Raw genomic sequence first — 8,106 nt, forward strand, 5'->3', positions numbered from 1 at the left:
CGACAAAGGAACCTGGAATTCTGTGATCTAGACGCTTTTTTCATTGAAAGGGGTATTAACCAGATGGAAAATTAGGGTTCTAAGGAAAATGTAGGCTAAGCAATCTCCTTAATATTTTACTTTGTTTGTTTAAATTTTTAACACAATCAGCCCCGGGACATTCAATGGGAGATCTGGGGGGGAATCTCAAAATTAAATGCAAATTTCCCCCCTCTCAGATTGTAGCCCATTTGACTGCATAGAAGCAGAAACATAATGAAGGAAGTATCAGATAGCATTTTATTTCAATTTGTTTCAAATTCTTTTTCATTCATTTCTATAAATAATAGATTTTCCCTTTCTTCGAAATGACCACCGGCAGCCCCCACTTCTTTTCAGGATTAGCTACCTTTCATCCAGCCCAATGTCCTTTTGACTTTTATTTATTTTATTTTTTATTGTAATAAATACACAGCTCAGAGCCTCCCATTTTAAGTATTTTCAGGGGTACAATGACTGGCAATATCCCTTTAACTCCTTCTTCCTCGAAAGCGGCCAGAAACCTGTGGAATGAATTCTTCTATTTAAACTTTAGCATTTCGGTATTTGGGCCACATTAGTAGCTTTCTCAGTATTCTGCACAATTTAGCACTTGCTTGGTTGCTATTTCCATTTTGTGTACAAAGTAGGGGCAGCTACTGCCTGAAGAGTGTGATGTTCACATTTTCCAGGGAATGTCGTCCCGTCACCTCAGGACGCATCCTTTGTCTCCAGCCACAGCACAAACTGCTTATATTTATGTTCCCCTTAGCTCAGGCGCAGTGAGGAGCAGGCTGGGTTCGATCACTGTTTGGGATTTATTGTTCATTTGCTCAGGGTTCCCTGGGCACACCCTTTTCGTCACTTGGAAGCAGAAGTATCAGAAGCCCAGAAGCATCTCTCTCTCCCTTTCATCCTTCTTTTTGGCATCTATAAATGACCTGTGGGGCCTCATATTCTAGTTCTCAAATGTCCCCCCATCCGTCGCCTCCCACTCACAAACACACACACGGGCACCTCCGTCACTTTGGATGCGGCGCTCAGGTCTCCGCAACCGACCTGGACCCCAAACGTCCTGTCCTGGCTGACACGGGTCAGGCCCCAAAGAAATGGTTCTCGGTATCTCTGGCCCTGTGTGCTCAAGACAAAGGGCAACTGAAGGTTTGTGGCCTTGCTGCTGCTGTCGCAGGTGGACATTTTATAGTGTCCTACGCTAAATGAAGACAAGAAAAGTAAGTTTCTTGCAGTAAGTATATAACAATTTCTAAATTTACATATTTTAATGTATCGCTTATTCAGACATCACTGTCTCATCAACAAAACACCCAAATATGCGCACTAGTAATTAAATTGTTTAATCTTAGCTTTACCCATTAAAAAATTTCTGTTGGTATAATTTTGAAGGAAGAAGAATAAACCACGCAAAACATCTTCTAGTGCGTCAGCTTCACTTATAGCTTTGAAATATTTAGACATAGGGGCACGAGGCCTCCTTTGTACCCTTGACCTGGGCCTGTGACTGTTATGGGCCCACCAGTCCACAGTCCCTAAGACAGCAGGCTTAGGTGATGTGTGGAGTTCCAGGTAGACACCAAAATTCTACCCTTAGGGCAGCATTTCTTTGGCTAAATGCAGTGTTTATTCTGGGTGGTCAGACTTAAAATGCGACTGCATCTGGGACAAACGACACAGCTAGTGAGCAACGCCTTGGAGCAGGTGTTCTCCTTCACTGAAGGGAGATGTGCATGCTGAGGGCCTTGAAGTCATTGGCAGGCCAAAACCAGTTCGTGGGGATGGCCTCTGCTCCTGCAACCTCTTCTTCTGAGCTTGTTTTGCAGGCAGCCAAGCTCCCCTGCAGGCCACATAAGCTGGGCACACAACTCTTTCCTTCAAACAAACTTTGAAACTCCAGGAGCAAAGGTCACCTCCCTTGAAACCAAAATTACACGGACAGAGAAAAATTGGAAGCGAATCAAATGTGAAAGTTTCTTCAATAAGGTCCAGCCTAGAATCCACTCTACCACATAGGGGCAACCCTATACTTAACCAATGGGACACTTCAGTCCCCACCTCTCACCTCCCATTCCCATGAAGTCTCCCTTAACTCTCAGCTCCCAGAGACAGAGTTAAGTCCTGCCACCTGTCTCCTTGCCTCCGTCAGCCTCACAATAAGACTCTTTCTTTTCTCAAAATCCCAGCATCATAGCATTGGCCCCCATGCCTGCCAGGCAGCCCTTATTAGCTGATACCAGTCTTGACTGCATATTGGCTGTTCTTTCAGTTTGCTAATGCTGCTGGAACGCAATAGACCAGAAATGGATTGGCTTTTACAATGGAGGTTTATTAGTTTACAAATTGATGGTTCTAAGGCCATGAAAATGTCCAAATTAAGTCATCAAGAGGAAAACACCTTCTCTGAGGAAATGCTTTCTCTGCTGGTCTCTGGAGCTCCTCTGACACACGGGAAGGCACGTGGCGATGTCTGCTGGTCCCTCTCTCCCGGCTTCTGGTTTCAATGGCTGCCTCCATGCATCTCTGGGTATTTCTCTCTCAGCTTCTCTGAGCTCTCTGAGTTTCATCTGTCTTTGATCCTCTCATAGAGGACTCCAGCAAGGGGGCTTGTCAGTGGGTGGGGCCACATCTGCATGGAAACAACCCAATTAAAGGCCCCACTCAACAGTCAGTCTTCCCCACAGGGGTGGGCTAAAAGAACATGGCCTTTCATGGGCTAAGAGAACATGGACCGTTTATGACAGCTCCAGACCTGCACAGCTGTGAAGGAGGTGAGTGCCGACCTGGCCCATTTCTCAATTTTGCCTTTTGTTAATTCAGTTGACATGTCCTCATGTTTACTCGCCATCTAGTAGTCAAGGCAGATTTTTCATAATGTAGAAGTATGTTTTAAAAGAAGTGTCTACCACACATGATGCTAAATGAAAGAAGTCAGACACAAAAGATCCCATATCATATGATCCCAATTATATGAAATATTGAGACTAGACAAAACCATATAGAAGGCAGATTAGCAGTTATCAGGGGCAGGGGGAAGGGGAGCTGGGGACTGACCTCCTAATGGGTATGGGGTCTCCTTCGGCGTGATTAGGATGTTTCAAAACTAGATAGACCAGAAGATCGTACAACACTGTGAAGGTAGTAAATGCCACTGAATTGTACACTTTAAAATGGTGCATTTATACTATGTGAATTTCCCCACAATAAGAAAAAAGGAAGTTTGCTATTTACTGAGACATGCTGTGTGCCAGGCCCTGCGGCAACACCTACAACCACCCTGAGCACTCAATTTTATTCTGTCCTTTTTATTGGTGAGAAAACTAAAGTTCAGAGACATCAAATAACACAGCCCGGGTCATTCAGATTGTAAGTAGCAGCACTCAGAGTTCAGGGCAAAGGTTCAAGGGGCAGAGAGTGGAAACATGTCTCACCTGCTGACTTAAGTTCTGGGGCTGAGACTTGGTAAAGTGACACTTCCACCGTATTCCATTGGTTGAAGCAATCAGAGTCACCCAGATTTCATAGTAGGGACATAGGCGCCACCTTTCATGGGAGAAGAGTCCAAGGATTTGCAGCCACCTTTAATCTGCCATGACAACAATGAGGAATTCAGGTTCCTTCCTCTCAGCTCCAAACTGGCCTTTCCCCTTCCCTGCATCTGACTGAGCCGGCCCTCCAGGATTTTATTCTTTACGATATTAGAACTTTGCAGAGACAACATGGTGGTTCCCAAGGAGAGTGTCAGTAGAAAAGGGCACGGAAACCAAGTCTCACAGTGATGATGATTTTTCCCTCCCTCCCTCCCTCCCTTCCTTCCTTCATTCTTTTGGTCCCAAATGAACTTAAGGCAGCCAGTGATTTTTCTTCTTTTTTCTCAGTTGACCCTAGGGATGTAAAAGAAAAGAAGACAGAGAAACATCTTCATTTAACTGTTAGGAAATGTTCTGGGTATATTCACTTAGTTTTGGTGATGCTATGACCCCAGGCAGTGTCCACCTAGTTTCTAAATGTGTAACAAGTAAAGGAGGATCTAAAATAAAATTGTAAGTGCACTTCTGATTCATTTTCTGGAGAGGTTTGAAAAATCACATTCATTAAAATGATAGTTTTTATCTCATCTGGTTAAGTAAGAGATGCGACTCTAAAATGCTAATAATGCAAACTCCCCACTAATGTGGGAGATGCTGCTGCCTGTGGGGTTTCTCCCTCTTCTTTTTATTTTGTGTTTTACAAAGGAATTTTCAAATATCAAACTGGATAATAAATGTAGCAGTTGATGGAAAGTTCTGGAATAAAATTTTCTGTCCCCAAAGCCAAGCCACCAGCAAGTCCTCTTGTCCTACCTCCAACGTACACCTCCATTCTTTCTATGTCATTGCATCTTTCCTGCTTCTCATCTAAGCCATCGTTATCTCTGGGCTCAACCACTGCCACAGACACTTAGCTCACCTCCCAGACTTGCCTCTTGCTTTCCCTCCCCCAATTTAATCCCCATCCGGTAGCCGCAGTGATCTGTTTGCAGAGTCAATGTTAAGGCCACTCCCTACTAAAACCTTCCGATGCTTCCATCACAAGGGATTTCTTCCCGCAGTCAACAAATCCATGCTCCACGCGACTCCTGCCTCTTTTTCCAGACGCGTACACCGTGCCAAGGTCCCCAGCTCACTGGGTTCAGCGCAGAGTTTCAAACCCGCCACCTAACGTGCTGAAGTCTCAGCCAAGGACCTTGCACCTTGCTCATCCCTTTGTCGGAACCCCTTTGCCGGCCACCCCTCCCCCTTCATACTCACTCTCCACAGGCCTGGCTTCCTTCCTGCTTTAGATCTCTGACCCTAGGTCCCGCCCCGCTGCCCCCAAACCCTTCCCTGGCCTCTTCATCTAAAGCACCCCTCCCCACTCTTACCCTCCCTCCTATACCCAGGTAACATCTTTTACTAGTTAACATCTCTTCATAAGTTAATATATGTTAATAACCTATAATATATATAAGAATAATCAAAGTTAAGAACATATTCTAATATGTTAACATATTCTAATATGTAATTATCTAAGCTAATAACATATTATTATTTGTATATTTAATAATTTCTTTGAATATTTAATAGATTTAGTATTAACATAAGTTAATATCTTTTCCATCGTCACCTGAAGTTGTCTAGGCACTTACTTGCTAATTGTTGTTCTCACCACCACTAGAATGCGAGTTCAGTGTATGGCATTTGTGTAAGACGGAGAGTTTTAGGATATATGCAGAACTTTTATTTTGACCTTTGTGGCAAGTGTAAGGAAAAGTTACATAGACTCTGCAAATCTTAACTTGCATCTCCATAGATTAAACAAAATATCTTTTCTTTTCATCTTTTTTCCCCTTTCCCTCTATATTCCCTCTTCCTCTTCAAAGTGTAAGATTTTAATAGGGTTGACATTTTTTAAGTTCTTCTCATATCTTTAAGAAGACTTGAGAACCAAACCTTTACCGTCACATTCGTTTGATCTGCTTTTGTAGAAGGCATTTTCTACCTCTTTTCCCATGTTAGAGTGCCTTGCTCCTAAGGAAGTTTACTCTAAGTCTCATTGTTAAGTCTCCGTAAGAGAAATGCTGTCTCTCACAGCAGTCAACTCTTTTAAACAGTGCTGCCTCTGCTCTTGAAAAATACCAAACATCGAATTGTGGTTTCTACTTCAAGTTCACTGAACAATAACTACTCGCCTTGTGATTATTTTCGCACCGTCTCTCTGTTGGGAAAGACTTTGTACGTGTCCGTGAGATGAACCAGGAATTTTCTCTAGCTCATGACTTTTCTCTTGGCTCTCTCCATTTTCCCCCTTGGCACTGATTTGTGGGCTTGAAGATTTAACACCAAATATAATATGGTAGCAAGACACAAAGCAGGTACAGAATATCAGAGGCGAGTTGAAGTTTTCTATTTGTTGATGAACTCAGTATAAGAAAAATAATGACGTTTTCTCTCATGGATCACAGTAAACCCAGAAAACCACCCTTCTCTTAGACTGACAGTTTATTCAGGCTCACTCATTCTTTCAACCGTCCAAAAAATATTTGTCAAGCACCTAATATGTGTCAGGCATTGTTTTAGATGCTATTCACCAGTGATGTCCCATTGTGTGCAATCACGATGAAGTCAATCTTTTTATTTGCTTGATTAATTTTTAAAAATTTTTATCACCCTGAGTGTAGCAGAGACTAAGTGATAGCCACCAATGTCCTCTTCTTCCCTAGTTACTGACCTCCAAATTTCAACTGGACACAGTCTTAAATAAAGATCACATGACCAGACCTCCTGTGCAGTCAGTGTGGCAGCATGACTAAGCACTGGGCTATGACATTGGGAGAGAATATATTACATGACTTTCTGAAAGTGTTCTTTAAAAGAGACTCTGACTTTCTTCATCTCCCCCTCTTAATTGCTGAATGGAATGTATATGTGATTGCCAGAGCTTGAGCAGTCATTTTGGGCCATGAGGTGGAAGCTATGAGTGGAGGACAAAGGAACAACAGGGAATTTTAATAGATTTTTGGAAAGTAAAAATAAGAAAACTTTAGGTAACTGATTTATAAGTGGGAGGCATTTTCAACTTGTGGTACCAGTAGAGTATGATACAAGTGGGGAGAGAATCATTTGTCTTCTAGAGCCCTTAAGATGCTCAGGAATTTAAGGTACCATACGCAGTGGTTGGCTGGGTTGACAGATGTGATTGGTTGAAATTTGTATATGGAGCAGCCAAACTCTTAGGATACCATCTCACTCTTCATACTCAGACAAGTTATTCTCCATTTTCCAACCACCACTTCCAAGGATGAGATGAGTTTTATTTGTGGGAAAAAAACTAAACTAGGAATAAAGGGAATTTCCAGCACCTGATAAAAGGCATCTCTGAAAACCCTACAACTAAAATGAGTCTCCACTGTGAAAGGCTGAATGGCTTATCTCTAAGATTGGGAATTAGGCGAAGATATCTACTAGTTCTAGTCAATGCAATAAGGCAAGAAAAATATAAATAGCATGCAGATTGGATAGAGAGAAGTAACTGATCTTCATTCTCAAAAAACGTTATAGTCTATGTAGAAAATCCCATGGAATATTATAAGTTCTAGAACTAATAAGTTTACCAATGTTTTGGGATACAAGATCAATATATAAAATCAATTGTATTTCTGTACATTAGCCACAAGCAATCCAAAACTGAGGGTAAGTAAACAATAGAAACCTATTTACAAAAGCATCAAAAACAATAAAATAAGTACAAATAAATTTAATAAAAGAATAACAAGACCAGCACACTGAAAACTATAAAACATTGTTGAGAGAAAATTAAAGAAGTACTAAATAAGTTGAAAGATATTTGATGTTCATGAATTGGATGACTCATATTAAGAATTCAATTCTCTTCAAATTGATCTATGCATTTAATGCTATCCCTGTAAAAATCCTAGAGGATTTTTTATAGGAGTTGTCATGCTGATCCTAAAATTTATATGGAAAGACAAAGAAGCTTGAATAGCCAAAAAGTTTTTGAAAAATAAAAATAAAGTTGGAGGATTTATACAATCTGATTTCAAAGCTTACTATGAAGCTACAATAATCAAGATAGCATGGTATTGGCATAGGAAAGAGATATATATTTCAATGGAAGAAGAGAGAGTGTCAGACATAGACCCAAACAAAATAGACCACGATATATAATTTTTTAATTTTCAACACAGGTACCGTGGAAATTCAATAGGGGAAAGAATAGTCTTTTCTGCAAATGATACTAAACTAAACATTCATGTGCAATAAATTGAAGTTTGATCCTTACCACATACCATGCACAAAAGTTAATTGAATGCAAGAGCTAAAACTATAAATTTTCTAGAAAAAAAAGCATAGGAGAATATCTTTATGATCTTAGCTAAAACTTTAATATATATGACACCAAAAAGCATATTTTAAAAGGGGAAAATATTTTAATTAGAATTCATCAAAATTAAAAACCTTCATTCTTCAAAAGACACCATTAAAAACATGAAAAGACAAGTGGGGAGAAAACAGTTGTGAATCATCTCTATGATAA

Source organism: Tamandua tetradactyla, chromosome 2, assembly GCF_023851605.1.
Source record: "Tamandua tetradactyla isolate mTamTet1 chromosome 2, mTamTet1.pri, whole genome shotgun sequence".
Taxonomy (NCBI): domain Eukaryota; kingdom Metazoa; phylum Chordata; class Mammalia; order Pilosa; family Myrmecophagidae; genus Tamandua; species Tamandua tetradactyla.